The sequence below is a fragment of the Carassius carassius genome, chromosome 8, assembly GCF_963082965.1.
Source record: "Carassius carassius chromosome 8, fCarCar2.1, whole genome shotgun sequence".
NCBI lineage: Eukaryota > Metazoa > Chordata > Actinopteri > Cypriniformes > Cyprinidae > Carassius > Carassius carassius.
The window spans coordinates 33069070-33086805 of record NC_081762.1 but is presented as its reverse complement, the minus strand read 5'-3'; the positions used below and the strand labels follow the sequence as shown (position 1 = coordinate 33086805).

The window sequence follows — 17736 nt, the reverse complement described above, 5'->3', positions numbered from 1 at the left end:
ACAGGACCATCTCTGAAATACTTTTTGGCAGCTGTGAGCCCAAAAAAAGCTAACGTGGGAGTGTGGCAGCATTGCGTCAACGCTCAGTCGGTCTCTTTAGGGCAATGGTTTTCAAACCTTTCTTGGAGGCACCCCTGCCCTGAACATTTTGTATGTCTCCCTTATTAGACACACCCAAATCAGGTCTTGCAGTCTCTACTAATGAGCTGATGATTTGAAACAGGTGTGTTAGATGAGGGGAAATGCGAAATGTGCAGGCCAGGGATGCCTCCAGGACAGGATTGAAAACCACTGATCTAGGGATGTGTGAGTAAAAGGGCAGGAGCCAACTTGGAGAATGCAGGCATCGATCCCGCTACCTCTCACATGCTAAGCGAGCGCTCTACCATTTGAGCTAATTCCCCTGGCCTTTCAAGAATGATGAGCATAGCTGGGAATGACGGGTTTGATGCAAAGAGGCTGTCCCTCCTCTGGGCTTGCTCCTTTGCACTGGCCGAGATTATGTTATCGAATTAACAAAGAGATTAAGCTTTTGTGTTTAAGGACCTTCTCGGTCTTGTTACGCCAGTATGCATGTGTATGGATTCTTGTATTATGTAGGCTACCTTGGAACACTCGGGTCATGCACACAACTTCTCACCTCTTTTGCTCACACTGACTTAAAGTCTAAGGAAGCGGTTCTCAATTCTAGTCCTCGCTCCCCCCAGGTCTGCATGTTTTGCATGTCTCTCTTTGTTAGCACACCTAATTCGGATAATCAGCTCATTAGAACTGAGCTCCTAGCGATTGACATGGTCCCTACACATTGTTCATTGCTCCCCACTCCCTGAGCAGGGGAAATCCGTCAAAGTATACTTCACTTTGGAACATTGGTTCACGGATTTGTGCTGCGCAACTTCTTCACACATGGAGAAGTGTGACATCATTTACCTCTGTATACCTCGATACACCACTGTATTACTCACTATGAATTGAACATATACATACGCTTTGAACTTGAATCACGGAGGGATGTCATGTGATGTCCAGTTCTCAGGGCACTTACGTTCGAATGGAATAAATGTGGCCCTTTAAAAGCGAGGACTGGAATTGAGACCCGCTGGTCTAAGTGACATCTGACCGTTTCAGCTGTCCTCCCTAACATCCCTCTACATGTTAGATACAGCCCCATTTTTAGGTCAATTAAGAGGCCAACTTGCATTCGTTAGCCTTTCACACTGTCTCGAGGACTTTGATTGCTTCCACGTTACTTCATGTTCCTTCTTTTGTTCATTCAAAATATATAGATGTCTTCATCATTTAATGCCCTCTTAGCTTTTATTTAAACCAGTGTTTTTGATAATATCAGCAGGTCTCATCTCAGCCAGAAGATCTCCCCCTTCTGTGGCCACAGACAATGCCACAGCAAGACCAGAAGTGCGTGTCGGAAGCACTTTTTAGGGTTGGTGCAAAGGGAAAGCTGGAGCTGCGTGAAAACCTACAGTTGTGGTATCACCCCCCTCCACCAGCCCTGTTGTACCACCAAGCTCCAACACCTGATTTTTTTCACAGCGTCTCTTGCTCTGGATGCCATATAAGCTGTGGAAGGTGCGGCTCCAGTGTACTAACCCTGCCTGTGCCACGCAACAGCTGTGTGGTGGTGGACTGCACAGGAGGGTACGACAGGTGTTAGACATTGACAGATACTGCAACCTGGTGACAGAGACCCTGATCTGCTCCAGGTGTAGAACCAGCTACCTGTCCTGGAGTTATGCTGTGCTGCAGCAGTTGGACCTGGCCCATCGATCTGAATTCAGGGTCATCCTCACACGCAAGTAATTATTTTGCAGTCATTTTCACTTATGTGCTACCTTTTTTGATAAATATTTCCTACAATAATTAGATACCTTACAATAAGATACTTAAATTAATACTTTTTTCCAAGGTATGCCTGTGACATTTGGGTTCTTCGCTTGCTGCGTGAGAGGGGCATGGGGAATGGCCCAGTGAGGATCATCGGCCAGCCGAGAGAGAACCACAGTGAGGAGTGGTTGAAACGTGCGCTTCGGTACACATCAGAGTGTGTGGCCTTTTTTGATAATCGTGGCCTGCATCCGGTGCACTTCCAGGAGCCACCACCACTTGCTTCAGTACCCAGCTACAAATGGCTCCTCACTGTATACAGTCAGGACATTCTCAACAGGCTCGATCACATAAAGGCCAGCATAACATCCACGTATGGATCAATTTTAAAAATGGATTCAACTAAGAAGGTCAGATAAGCTGCTTACTTGACTGTACCCTTATCTATAATGTATTTTTAGACCGAGAGAGCTTTATTTCTTTCAGTGTAACTGATTTGGATGCCTGTTGTATTATTTGCTATGCTTATTGTTTCTTTCAGATCACCAAGAAGTTGAGCAGGCCTGCGAAAGGCACAGCACAGTGGCTTACCTCAGTGGGCAATGAGATAGGTCAGGTGCTGATGAGTGTCCTGACTGCGAATGAAGGGGCTGGGTTAGACCACATGGCTGCAGGGCTCATGGAGCGATACCGGAGTGCTGGTGTTGATCCTCCCACTGTCATTTCTGTGGACTGTGATTGTTGCAAGACAGTGGGAGAGACTAAATTGAAGAGGCGGTTCAGCGGCTGGCCCGATGTCATCGTCCGCCTAGACATTTGGCATTTTATGCGACGTCTGGCAGTAGGGTGCACCACTGATGCCCACCAGTTGTACCCTACTTTTATGGCTAGGCTGTCATCCTGTATTTTTGAGTGGGATGCAGGGTTTCTCACTCTGCTGAGACGGGCCAAAAGGGAGCAACTCATCCAACAGGGCTGGCCTACACTGACGGAGGCAGAACTGGACCATCATTTAACTAAAGCTGAGCTGCTCCAGCACTGCAGGAGGAGAACATGAGGAGAAGAAACCACTATCCGCCTCCTTGATATGCTCATCAGAGAGCTCATGGGTGGCAAGGGGAATGATGCTCTTGGTGTTCCACTACTTGACAGTGTGAGAATGCAGCACATCTGGAATGTCCAGAGGCGGCACGTCACCTGTATCCAAGATCCTCCAAATGTGCCGCTCTATACTGAAACTGGAACTACAAACAAGGGTGGGGTGGTTCTAAAATCCTATCATTGTGCCAGAGGCTCCACATCCCTAGAATCATTTCACTGCCACCTAAGCAGATTTATTCCAGGTTTGTCATGTCAGAATATACCACATTTTGCCACTAATTCATGTGTATCAAGATATTTGCAGATTAAATTTTCTGTTTTGCATTTTCTCAAAGCAATATTTGGCTTTCTATTTCTTTTTCTAGGGAACAGCGCAAACAGCCTGAACTTCCAGATTTATCTCCTGGAAGGTTTATTACGCTGGAATCAGGACCGGGCTGAAGCTGCTGTTGCAGATGAAGGTTCAACTCTGCGCTCTTACACAGGGGAGCTGGTTTACTCTTGTCAATGAGAACTACAATAAGTTGTATGGCAGGAAATTGGTCCCCTTCTTCTCTTGACCTGCAGTATACACAGGTAAAAATATTTTGATAAATGCAGCTCATGGTGTAGCATGTTTTTGTTAAAATTACAATTGCTTTTGGACAGTAATAATGTAATTTTGACATATCAGAGAAAAATTATACTACCAGAATATTTGTACATTATTCTGTGTTCTAGGTTTCAGGGGAGAAAATAAAATACATAGTAGAATATAGAGTAATCCTGTCTTTTTATGACACCCTCTGAATTAGATATATATTGTTCATACAGAAGTGGACAACAAAATATTTACTGCATTTCTGAATAAACCTTTCTGCATAATTTCCATTAAAAACGTTTTCTGTTACAAATATTTCCTCAGGAGAGCTCATTGGAGTACAGTACTTGTTGAGGCAGAATAGTTAGCCCCTGGAGGACATGTGCCCTACCTCTGAGAGGACCTCTCATTTGCTGGAGGAGATAGATGTTGAGGAGCAAGTGGAAAGGGATGAGGGTTTCATTGATTTCTTTGGAGAGGAAGCCACAGTGGCAAATCTTGTGGCATCAGATGACTTAGTCCTTTCAGGTCCACCAGTTCTACCAGCTGCACCAGTTCCCAGTGTCCAGGCTCCTTCAGCTGCACCAGTGCCCAATGTAGCTGCACCTGTGCCCAGTGTCCAGACTCCACCAGTGCCCAGTGTCCAGGCTCCTTCAGCTGCACCAGTGCCCAGTGTCCAGACTCCACCATGGCCCAGTGTCCAGGCTCCTTCAGCTGCACCAGTGCCCAGTGTAGCTGCACCAGTGCCCAGTGTCCAGGCTCCTTCAGCTGCACCAGTGCCAAGTGTAGCTGCACCAGTGCCCAGTGTCCAGGCTCCACCATGGCCCAGTGTCCAGGCTCCAGGCTCCTTCAGCTGCACAAGTGCCCAGTGTAGCGGCACCAGTGCCCATTGTCCAGGCTCCTTCAGCTGCACCAGTGCCCAGTGTAGCTGCACTAGTGCCCAGTTTCCAGGCTCCTTCAGCTGCACCAGTGCCCAGTGTCCAGGCTCCACCACTGCCCAGAGTGCGGGCTCCTTCAGCTACACCAGTGCCCAGTGTAGCTGCACCAGTGCCCAGTGTCCAGACTCCACCAGTGCCCAGTGTCCAGGCTCCTTCAGCTGCACCAGTGCCCAGTGTAGCTGCACCAGTGCCCAGTGTCCAGACTCCACCAGTGCCAAGTGTCCAGGCTCCTTCAGCTGCACCAGTGCCCAGTGTAGCTGCACCAGTGGCCAGTGTCCAGGCTCCACCACTGCCCAGAGTCCTGGCTCCTTCAGCTGCACCAGTGCCCGGTGTAGCTTCACCAGTGCCCAGTGTCCAGGCTCCTTCAGCTGCACCAGTGCCCAGTGTAGCTGCACCAGTGCCCAGTGTCCAGGCTCCTTCAGCTGCACCAGTGCCCAGTGTAGCTGCACCAGTGCCCAGTGTCCTGGCTCCACCACCAGTGCCCAGTGTCCAGACTCCACCACTGCTCAGTGTCCAGGCTCCTTTAGATACACCCTCAGCAATGGTAAAATTTCCTTTTCTATACGAATTGTGACTCATTTAGTTATTTGCCATTAAGCAGTAAACTTACTTAACAGCATGTAAATACCTAACCAACAGTTATATATTTCCAGGCTGTTGACGAGCACTGCATTCCTGGAATGGACCGGGTGGATGCGTTGGTGGAGTGTCTGGTGGAGCTGCGCACACAGACAAGCCTCACACTTACCAACCAACAACTTGCGACCATTGTGGGTTTTTGGCAGAACCTGGACAAATTTCATAAAGACAGGGTAGTGTATGCTGCTCGTCATCAAGACAGGCTACTTACAGGACGTTTTAGGTCCCCGAAAAAGAAAGCTGTCTTCACTCCTGGTGTCGAAAGCACAAAAAGGTGTGTTTTGGGTTCTAGCGGCTCTCCAGCACAGTGGCCTAATTGCTGTTGCCTTGTTGAAATGATTTTCATAAGGTTATGTAACATTCACCGAAGCCCCAAGAAACAGCGGACAGAATCTCTGTCTAGATGGGATCTCATTCTTCGTGATTACAGAAGAATTCGGCAGCTAATCTTGAGCAATGGAACGGTAATGAGTGACACAACCCTTCAGCTAGTTGAGGTAAATCAGAGGACTCTTACGATGTGACACAATAACCGTTTAAAGGGTCAGGAGGTCTCCTTGCTGTTGCAAGGGCTGGACCTTCCAGAGGCACGTCCAGTGGCTTTGGATGCTTTGCCTCCAGCACGAGTACAGCCTGTTGTGCCTCCACAATATAGCCACCAGTTGCATACCTACCAGATGCCACCAGACACAGCTGGACAGGCAAAGACCAAGTTTATAAAGATTGGGCCCTCAGCTACCTGTACATCTGCCACAGCAACTTCAATCTGGCCATCAGCCGTACACCCTCAGCGTTCAGCCACGTCCACCCAGTTAATGCCAATTTGTCCCAGGCCGACAGCACCACACCCATTGATTCCTGACACACCCACTGCCCCTGTTGTGTCTCAGATGTTTCTGGTGCCCTGCCTATTTTGCAACCAGTTTGCGCAGGACAATGTCTGAAATACTTTTCGGCAGCTTTTAGTCCAAAAGAATTAACTAACGTAGAGAGTGTGGCCGCATTGCATCGATGCTCAGTCTGTCTATTTAGGGCAGTGGATTTCAAACCTGTCCTGGAGGCACCCCTGCCCTGCACATTTTTATTGTCTCCCTTATTAGACACACCCAAATCAGGTCTTGCAGTCTCTACTAATGAGCTGATGATTTGAAACCGGCTAGAGAAGGCAGCTCGAGGGGGTGGAAGTCGGAAGAAAAATTTTAGAATGAGGCCTAGAGAAAACACTTGTACTGTACTCAGGGCACTAAGGGGAATCCATTTTTGTAAATTTTATGCCATAATACTGTAGAAATATGCATAGAAAAAATGTTGGATTTTGGTTTTGGATTTCACCACATGAGGTGAATGGTAACCAAAAGTCACACAATTTGCCAAGCTGTAACTCCGCCAAAACGGGGCCAAACTGCACCAAAATCGGGACAAAGTCAGACCAGTGGGCCCTCTATCCGACGACACAGGCCCATGTCCTTATGACCCCGGGGGTCCGAGTTACGGCCCCCCCAAAATGTGGAATTATATCCGTTATAACTAAGGAACCGGACCACCCAGGAACTCGAGGGTGGTCGCATACGGTAGGCCCCTCAACCCTCTAGGGATCCCCCGAATTTCAGCCCCGGGGTCCACCGCTTCGCGGAGATATTAGCAAAATAATAGTACCATCCACCCCCCTCGCACCTACTCATCCATGCCGGCCAGGGTGCACCCTCCCCGGCTAGAGAAGGCAGCTCGAGGGGGGTGGAAGTCGGAAGAAAATTTTAGGATGAGGCCTAGAGAAAACACTTGTACTGTACAAAGGGCATTCAGAGGAATCCATTTTTGCAAGTTTTATCCCAAAATACTGAAGAATTTGCATAAAAACGAGCGTAGAATTTTGGCACACTTGTGCACCACATGTGGTGCGTGTCTTACTGTTCATTAAATAGCAACTGTATTTAACTTTATTTATTTCAAATGTGTGCCATATTATTAAAGAAAACACCTCTACTGTATGCGGGGCACTCAGAGGAATCAATTTTTGTAAATTTTATCCCATTATACTGAAGAAATATGCATAGAAAAAATGTTGGATTTTGGTTAATTTCACCACGTGGTGAATGTTAACCAAAATGTCACACATTTTGCCAAGCTGTAACTCCGCCAAAACGGGGCCAAGCTGCACCAAAATCGGGACAAAGTCAGACCAGGGGGCCCTCTATGCGACGACACCAGCCCCAAGTCCCTATGACCCCGGGGGTCCAAGTTACAGCCCCCCAAAATTTGGAATTTGAACCGTTATAACTCAGGAACCGGACCACCCAGGAACTCGTGGTTGGTCGCATACGGTAGGCCCCTCGCCCTCTAGGGATCCCCCGAATATCCCATTATAATGTAAAAATATTCATAGAAAAAATGTTGGATTTTGGTTAATTTCACCAAAAGAAGAAGGCTCATTGGTCTAGGGGTATGATTCTCGCTTTGGGTGCGAGAGGTCCCGGGTTCAAATCCCGGACGAGCCCTTGTTCAGGTTAAAACGTGAAGCTTTATTGTCTCATTGCATTCACAAACATTATCGCAGGTTTTTGCTAATCAGGCAGACACTAATGGCTAAGCCAGGCCGGTTAGCTCAGCTGGTTAGAGCGTGGTGCTAATAACGCCAAGGTCGCGGATTCGATCCCCGTACTGGCCAGCTGTTTTTATTGTCTGGGGGCTCATCTCTGCTGTGCTCTTCAGCTCCGACAAAGAGAAGGGTGATCTCACTTTTAGTTCAAAAAAATTAACTAAAGTAGAGAGTGTGGCCGCATTGCATCGATGCTCAGTCTGTCTCTTTAGGGCAGTGGTTCTCAAACCTGTCCTGGAGGCACCCCTGCCCTGCACATTTTTATTGTCTCCCTTATTAGACACACCCAAATCAGGTCTTGCAGTCTCTACTAATGAGCTGATGATTTGAAACAGGTGTGTTAGATGAGGGGAAATGCGAAATGTGCAGGGCAGGGATGCCTCCAGGACAGGATTGAAAACCACTGATCTAGGGATGAGTGAGTAAAAGGGCAGGAGCCAACTTGGAGAATGCAGGCATCGATCCCGCTACCTCTCGCTTGCGCCTACTGCTTCCCACCGACTGAGCCAAAGTAAGCACAAAGTAAGCCCACATGAGCCAATCGCGTTTCGCCTGTGGCTTACTTTTGACCAATCGCGTTTCGCCTGTGGCTTACTTTTGACCAATCGCGTTTCGCCTGTGACTTACTTTTGAACAATCGCGTTTCTCTTCCGTGGCTTACTTTTGATCAATCGCGTTTCTCTCCTGTGGCCTCCTTTTGACCAATCGCCGTTGTTGTCATCTTTGTTAAAGGTAAGGCTATTACTTCATTCATTGAAAACTGGTCATTATTTGTTCATATACAGTGTGTATTTTTGGAAAATGAATCGTGTCAGTATAGCTAGCTAGCATGTACAGTTCATGCTTTCTTCAGTACCTGTGAACCTGTCACTTTTCACATGATAAATGATCAGATAAGTTAAATTTATCGACCGTCAGCTAATTAAGCTATGCTACTGTCAACAATGATGTGTTTATTGTCTAAGAAATCATGGTTTCTGGGCCCTATGAATGAAAATAATGATTAAACTATTTACATTTATATTTGGTATTAACACATAATAACACACACACATTTTAATTGTAAAAATCGTTACCAAATTACCAAGAAATTACCAAGAAACCAAGAAATAATTGATATTTTCTAAAATAATGTAATAATAATGACTTTTTTTATAAAAAAACATTGAGAGTCTTAACTAAAAACAAACAAAAAAAGGCCAAATGTATCCATATGGGCCAAAGTATGTGGGAATAGTGCTCATTTTAATTTAGGTAGACCAGAAAGTTAAAAACACAGATAATGGCTGAGATTTTAAGAGGTAAAAGCACCTGGTGTAACCCTGGGGTAAGATGACAACATTTGAAGTATGATATATTTAATGTAATATTTTGTAGCCTGGTGTGTGTGTAATCATGGTTTAAGATGACAGCATTGAAAATAAAAGGAAATTTCAGACTTCATATTGACGTTACATATTTTATATGTCAGGGATTCCTGTCCTTTGTAGAAAACTCATCTTCAGGACAGTTTATGTCATGGCCATGTTTATTACCACAGTAATATAGTTTATGCGTAGCTTGTTAAATTATTGTTACACACTTAACATACAGGTGTCTTATAGATTGCAAAAGGTAGTAGTCTTTTTCTGATTTTCATTTCAGAAAATTTATGCATATCCCTCTTTTCAACGGCAATCGGCAACATCAAGCCGACTCCTCATGGCACCTTCGGCGGAGGCGAGGCGCCTTGAAAATGTGGAGTCTGGAAGGGCCAAACCTAAGGAGGATGTGCTGTCAGAGGCCAGTACTTTTGTCAGCACAAACGTTGGAGACCCCAGTGACCAGTTTTTAGTACTGGCTCACTGCAAACTTCAGTTTGGGAAGTACCAGGGCCAGAGATTTAGATGGCTCCTGGAAAACTCTCTGGGGTATGCCGTGTATTTGGTGCTCAGCATTTCCAATGAGACGGCGCAGACAACACCCCTGTCAGAAAATAAACAACTGTTCCTACAGTACACTTCTCAAATTAGAGAGATGGCAGAAGAAGTGGAGAAGTATCAGAGGAAGCAGGAAATGCAGGCAGAAGCCCAGGCAACTGGAGACCAGGGCTGCTTGATGGTGGAGTTTGGTGACTTCCAGGGCCGGTCCATGAAAGATGTTTATGAGGACCAGAGCAAGGAGGCTCAAGCCCTCATCAGGTACCTCGTTAAGGCAGATGCCAGGCCCAAAACCAACATGGCCATTTTCAAGACATATGTCCTGAAAAGACGGGCTTCTGCTGTGGGCACCAGCGTACGTCAGCCTGCACCTCACGCTGCAACCTCCAGTGCTTTTGAAACCACTGCACCTCCACCTGCAGCTATCCAAACTGGTGTACAGAAGACCGCAACTGTGAAAGCGCTGTTGGCACGTGGCAAAAATGTGTCGCCTTCACAGCTGGCGAAAAAAACTCACGTCACCAGTTAAACCCTGTGAGTAGGAGTGTGAATATAGAATTTTACCTACAGCATTTCTATATATATAAATTTATCATTATGGCAAACTTGTCAACTTGCCGTTTCCAGATCCATTATTGCAGTCCACTTTACCTCCTCCAGCAGCAGAACCTCCAGCCAAACATTTGCCCCCCATGCAGCTTTTCGCTACTGGTAAGTAAGCACCATCTTACATATGTTTGTCTCTGTGTATTGTTCACAATGATAGTTTTAACATTTGTGCTCCAGGCAAGTCCGTTCCCACTGCTGACGATGAGGAGCTGGTATTTGCTGCATCACAATGTGAAGCACAGCTAAATACAGGTGTGGCATATGACACAAATGCACATATTACAAGAATGTTTTGTGAAAACACACTGAGAAGCGTTATTTCTTGGGGGGAAAATAATCAACATTTTAAAATATGTTTTGTTTACAATACAGAATTATATCATATCATGCCTCAAGCGGGATGCTTTCTTTGAGTGCACTTCCTCAAAACCGTAAGGATGTTCCAAGGTGTTAGTGTATTTATTTGCGTTTCCGAACTTACCCGTTGTTAGATAATCACCAGATAACTTTTTCACACCGCTTGCTCTTCTCACACACTCTTCAGCTCTCCCTGAGCAGACAGGATGGTGGAGATTCATTGTTCTAATGATTAGAGGAACAGTTTTTCCTTACTCTATCTGTGTGTATGCTTCATGTCCGTGGGCTTTGTTGCTTTACACTTAATTCATCACACCACATTTTCCTTCCTCCATTCCATCTGATCCTCATTCTCAGTGAGCTGCACTGATTCCATTCTCCTTAAATTAATATAGTGTACGCTGTGTTCTTTGCTTCCTTAACACTAGTACCACTTTCTTCACTCTCGTTCCTAAATATAACATAATAATTATGAATACTTGTCCAAAAATTGGGCTTTGCTGGCTGTTTGTCCGCTGCATTTATGGCATATTACTATCAAATGCAACAGTCATCCTTATTGTTTTTTTTTTTACTATTCACTCAGAGGACTGTGCTGGTCCATCTCCATCAGTGGAAACTGCCAAGGCACCAGCTCCTTCACATCACCAGCCAACAGCTGAGCTTCCAAGTCACTGGAAAGATCAACTTCCACCTTTCCAGCATGAGTGGATCCGGAAAACACTATTTAAGGACAACCCACGAACCGGCAAGTCAGAACTAGTGTCCCAGCTGAAACTTTGGTGGTATCCTCCTCAGCCCCCTTTAATAAACACTCAGCCCCCTGCCTCACCTGACCTCTTCTTCTGTCGGCCCCTTTTCTTATGGATGCCGCTGAAGATGTGGTTATTTCCTCTTGTCTGTGTTCGCCCAGACTGTGGTAAGCACAGACTAACAGCGGCAGGAATTTACCGTACCGTGCGTAAGGTCTTGGACATCGACGGGTGGTATGACCTTGCCACTGAGTATCTGGAGTGCAAATGCTGCAAAAAGAAATATATTGCCTTGTCTGAGGACATCCTAGGACAGCTGGATATGGGCCACCGCAGTCAGTTTCCAGCTTTGCTGACATACAGGTAATTCATAATGACAATCATTTATTATTAGGTGCTTTATATGGGTTATTTTTTACCAACTAAAGCATTTGCATGATTATACTGTTGTTTCCTTAGATACTCATGTGACAACCGGGTGCTGAGGATGATGAGGGAGAGGACACTGGGCAACAGTGTGACTCAGCTTTACAGGAAGCTGATGGAACAGCACAGTGAGGCATGGACACAGCGTGTCTTGCAGTACCTGACTGCCTGCGAAACCATTCACAAGGTCCTCCCTTGTGCAGCCTCCTGTGTTTGCTGATCCTCCACTTTTACCTGCCCTGCCTAAACCTAAGTGGCTGTTAGCCGTGTATGCCAGGGATGTTCTGGGGCGACTGCACGAGGTCAAGGCCAAATTAACATCTGTCTTTGGCTGTCTTCTCAAGATGGATTCGACAAAAAAGGTATCAAAGCCCTGTTTATATCCAGAAATTTGCCAGATATGGATATGTGTGTGATGTGCGTACATAAAGAGCACATCTTTTATTTTTCCCAATAGGTCACAAAGAAACTTGCCGGTGCTGCTTCAGGAACAGCTGCCTGGTGCACAAATGTCGGAAATGAACACGGCCAGGTCCTTGTCTCTGTGCTGACAGGTGCCGAGGGACATGGACTGGACTCCATGGCAGCTGGTCTGATGAAATGCTACTGAGAGGCAGGAGAGGCAGCCCCAAAAGTGATGTACTAGCATCTTTCAGTGGGATCCAGAGGATGTGGCTGCTCTTCGCTCTGCAAAAGAGAGTGACCTGGCGGCAAAGAAGACTGGCCACATCTCAGAAAAGGCGGTCAGTGCTCGCATTACCCGGAGGGAGTTGGCACTGCACTGCCGGAGGAGGACCAGGGGGGTGGAGGAGACCGCCAGATTGATTGGGTCACTGATTGATCAGTTTGACAGTGCGGATGGGAAGGACACCCTGGGAGTTCCTCTGCTGGACCACGAACGGATCCAGCAGATATGGAAGGAACAGCGCATGCACGTCCAGTGTATACAAGACCCAGAGGACTTTCCGCTGTACATGAAGACAGGGACACTGAAGAAAGGCAGTGTGGAGCTGTGCTGCTACAGGTGTGCTCGTGGCTCTACCTCCTTAGAGTCGTTCCACCTCCACCTGAACCGTTTTATTCCAGGTATTACATGCATATGGATTATTATTTTTCTGTAGAAAATATAAGCACTGTAACTGCTTCCATCACTTTAAAGTAATGCCGCATTAATAAATGTCACACTCTACATTACAATTACTTTTTAATGTCATTAGCATTGACAAAGCTGTCTTGACTAACAAGTCACTAGTAATACAGGAATAAGTGACAATCATTTTTAATTTAGTTACACAACTCTATTAAATGTAGTATACAAGTTACTTCAGAGCACCTTATGTGTAGTACATATATTGTACATATGTGACATATAAAACCCTTTTTTATATATTTTTTAATATTATTTAACTTTTAGGAACCAGTGCCAGCGATGCGCATTTTCAGGCCTATCTCCTTGAGGGCTTGATGCGTTGGAATGATGACCGAATGGAAGATGCCATAAAACGGGCGTCCTCCATTCGAACATATGGCAGTGCCATGAGAGAGGCTGTGGACGGGCTTAGCCGAACAGTCTTTGGGAAGTCCTGGAATGAGCGCTATCGCCCTCCTGGAGCATATACAGGTAAGAAATTTAATTTGTTCTTTTGCAATATTCTATTAAGTTATCTATTTAGCCTCCAATGTACTTGATAAATTATTAAGAGCACTTTTTTTCTTTTTTTATTATTTTATTATTGTAGGTGAATTGCTGGGAATCGAGTACCTTTACAGCCAGACTGGCAAAACACTGACTCCAGTGCTCCAGAACCCAGAGGAGGAAGACCGGCTGGTGGAGGAGGTTGATGATCAGGACCTGCTAGATGAGGGGTTTGAGGAAGAGAGCATGGAGGACATCACAGTTCCAGTGCTGTATGAGGATGACCCCTGCCGTGATCTCAGAAACAGCCCCTCATCTTTGCCTCTGTCTCAGTCCCCAGCATCACTGGCTGAGCCGTCCACATCATCTGGAGGAGAGGGACAGCATCTCGCCCCTGCCTCTTCAGTGCTGTCACAGCCATCTGACACTGGAAGCAGTGTCTCCGGCGAGGCTTAGGTAAGACACTCTAAGGGCTTTATTTTGTTTCAGTCTCGTTTTATTCCAAATACACTACAAGCAAGGTGTTTTTTTTAAGCCTGCATTTATTTGATTCAAAATACAACAAAAGCAGTAATATTTTGAAATATTTTTACTATTTAAAATAACTGCTATCCATTTGAATATATTTAAAAAAGTAATTCAGTCTTGTGATTTCAATGCTGAATTTTAGCATCATTACTCAGGGCACACGATTCTTCAGAAATCATTACAATTTGCTGCTAAAAAAACCGGGTGCCGGGTGCTATATTATTATTATTATTAGGTTAAAAATAGCTCCTAGAGATTTTTTGTTTAGGTTTCTTTGATGAATAGAAAGTTCAGTATATATTGTAACATTATAAATGTCTTTATCATCTATTTAATGCGTCCTTGCTAAATAAAAGTATTAATTTCTATAATTTAATACTAAATATATAATGATTTAAATGTTCTGACTCCACACTTTTGGATGGTATAGTGTATAATGTTAAAAAAGCTTTTTATTACAGATAAACTCTTATCTTGGATCCTTCTATTCATCAAAGAATCTTGAACAAAATGTACACAACTGTTCTAAATATTGATAATAATATCAATAAAAAAAGGTTTCTAGAACAACAAATCAGGATATCTGAATGATTTCTGAAGATCATGTGACACTGAAGACTGGAGGAATGATGCTGAAAATACAGCTGTGCATCACAGAAATAACTTACACTTTAAACTATATTCAAATAGAAAGCATTTTTTATTTTAAATAGTAAAATTATTTCACAATATAATGGTTTTTGTTGTATTTGAATAAAATAAATGCAGGCTTGTTGAGCAGAATTCTTTAAAAAATGTAAAAAAATATTTCTGTTCAAAGGCTTTTGACTGAAAGTGTATATTAACACTAATCTGCATTTACTAGGGAGCAGTCATTGGACCTGATGGCATCGCTGGGTGGGACAAGGTCCAGGATCTGGCTGGTTTCCTGGTGGGTCTTCGTGAGGCTCCTTACCTCACCGACCTGCAGGTGACAGAGGCCATCCAGCTGTGGACAGCTCTCCCTGACGTTGATAAACAGCGGGTCAACTATCAGCCTCGACATCAGCCTCAGCTGACACATGGGCGCTTTAAGGCACCGAAGCGGTCCGGAGTCACACCGGGTGTGGAGAGTGTGAAACGGTGTCTGATTGGACATCCTGGGGGTCCAGCACAGTGGCCCAGCACCAGCCGCTTGGTTGAGGCCATTTGTATGAAGCTGTGTGCTTTACACAAGTCACCGACCAAGAAGGCTGGAGTTTGCACCCCCAGGTGGTCTAAAATCCTTTCAGGTTACCACCACATCCGAGACCTGGTGCTTAACAGTCGAAGGCTGATGGATGAAACATATAAGCAATATATATATATATATTTTACAAGTAATTTACTTTCAGGTTTCAACGGCAGCAGAAGAATCAGGAAATGAGTGTCCTCGCCCAGGGACTGACTCCATCTGACCCAATTGATGTGGCTGATACGCAGCTTCCTCTGCCGAGGGAAAAATTGGATGACGTGCCATCAACATCAGGCCCAAAACATCAATTTATCCTTCCGCCAAATCGAGAAGGACAGGCTCCAATTCTGCGACCGGGTCGCCGGCCCACTGCTGCCAAAAGGGAGTGCCCTATCGCACCCGTCCCCACAGCAGCAGGAGTTGTGCAGCCCATTTCAGCACCTGGGTCACTGTTAGGCACACTAGTCATTAACCCAGACATGACTGTGTCGATGGTGATTTCATCTTCTGGTGCTTTGACATCCGGTCCAGGCCCAGCTCCGCCTGCTCCAGCGCCTGCTCCAGCGCCTGCTCCAGCGCCTGCTCCAGCGCCTGCTCCAGCGCCTGCTGCTTCTGTGTCCCATTACACCCAGAGGAACAGGCGCCGGCGGGCCCTGGGGACGGAAAGCGGAGTCCATAAGAGTAAGTATGTGCGAGGGGTAACTTTTAACAAGTGCAGCGAATGTGGGCAGCCCAAAACTAAAGAGTTTGGTCATAGCCGATATGGGAATGCCACATTTTGCTCACGCTCCTCTAATGGAAAAACTTTAGATGATTGGTTGGCAGAACAGCGGCAGGCAAAATAAATGACAAACTCCGCCTCCATAGTAAATAATTTATTTCCTGTGTATATTTTGTATATATTATATGGGCCCACTCTTTTCATATATATTTTTTTAATATAAGTAGTACATAATATCTTTCCTGTATATATATATATATTGTTTATATTATATGGGCCCACTCTTTTCATATTTTTTTTTATACAAGTACATTATATCTATCCTGTATATATTTTGTTTATATTATATGGGCCCACTCTTATCATATTGTCCTTTTTATATTGTGTGTATGTATGTGTGTGTTCATTTTAATAAAACATTTTGTATATATTACTTGGGCCCACTCTTTTATATTGTTCTTTTTATATTGTGTGTATGTGTTTGTATTCATTTTAATAGAACATTTTTTTGATCAGATAAAAAAAAATCTGCTAAATCATATCAATCAAATCATATCCACACACACAAAACATATTTGAAGAAACGTTTTTTATTAATTCTATTTAAACACAAACATGAAAAAGTTTTTTTTAATAATACACACACACACACACTCACACAAATCTATGTAGTATAAAAGCAATCAATGGTATGTCATAGATAACAAAATAAAAGTCTCGGTTTATTGCACGCTTAACAATACACGTCGTGGACATATGACGTCACGGCTCATCTGAGAGAGCACGGGTTCGAATCCAGGCCGCGGAGGGTAAAATTGTTTCACATGTAATAACAACTCTTCAAAACGCAGAAACATATACCCCGAGTATTGCCGCAGGGGAAATCCTTCGGCGTTTTCACGTGTTCTGCGTCTTTTTCGCTTGCGTGCGGGGCTCAAAGATTGGACCCCTTCCTTCGCGCAGCGAGCGCTCTACCATTTGAGCTAATTCCCTTGGCCTTTCAAGAATGACGAGCATAGCTGGGAATGAGGGGTTTGATGCAAAGAGGCTGTCCCTCCTCTGGGCTTGCTCCTTTGCACTGGCCGAGATTATGTTGTCGAATTAACAAAGAGATTAAGCTTTTGTGTTTAAGGACCTTCTCGGTCTTGTTACGCCAGTATGCATGTGTATGGATTCTTGTATTATGTAGGCTACCTTGGAACACTCGGATCATGCAGACAACTTCTCACCTCTTTTGCTCACACTGACTTAAAGTCTAAGGAAGCGGTTCTCAATTCTAGTCCTCGTTCCCCCCAGGTCTGCATGTTTTGCATGTCTCTCTTTGTTAGCACACCTGATTCGCATAATCAGCTCATTAGAAGTGAGCTCCTAGTGATTGACATGGTCCATACACAGTGTTCATTGCTCCCCACTCCCTGAGCAGGGGAAATCCGTCAAAGTATACTTCACTTTGGAACATTGGTTCACGGATTTGTGCTGCGCAACTTTTTCACACATGGAGAAGTGTGACATCATTTACCTCTGTATACCTCGATACACCACTGTATTACTCACTATGAATTGAACGTATACATACGCTTTGAACTTGAATCATGGAGGGATGTCATGTGATGTCCAGTTCTCAGGGCACTTACGTTCGAATGGAACAAATGTCTGAAGCTATACGAGAAACTTACAAAATGTGAAGAGCAGGGGGCGCGAGGACTGGAATCGATACCCGCTGGTCTAAGTGACATCTGACCGTTTCAGCTGTCCTCCCTAACATCCCTCTACATGTTAGATACAGCCCCATTTTTAGGTCAATTAAGAGGCCAACTTGCACACTGCCTTTCACACTGTCTCGAGGACTTTGATTGCTTCCACGTTAGTTCATGTTCCT

The 17736-nt window shown here is 45.0% G+C and overlaps 2 non-coding genes across 2 annotated transcripts; both read left to right on the top strand.

The window, feature by feature from the left end:
- The first annotated feature begins 7523 nt into the window (after nt 1-7523).
- trnap-ugg (transfer RNA proline (anticodon UGG)) lies at nt 7524-7595 on the top strand. The gene has a single exon. It is a non-coding gene; the product is annotated as a tRNA-Pro (tRNA).
- Nucleotides 7596-7691: 96 nt separating this feature from the next.
- trnai-aau (transfer RNA isoleucine (anticodon AAU)) lies at nt 7692-7765 on the top strand. The gene has a single exon. It is a non-coding gene; the product is annotated as a tRNA-Ile (tRNA).
- The last annotated feature ends 9971 nt before the right edge of the window (nt 7766-17736 follow it).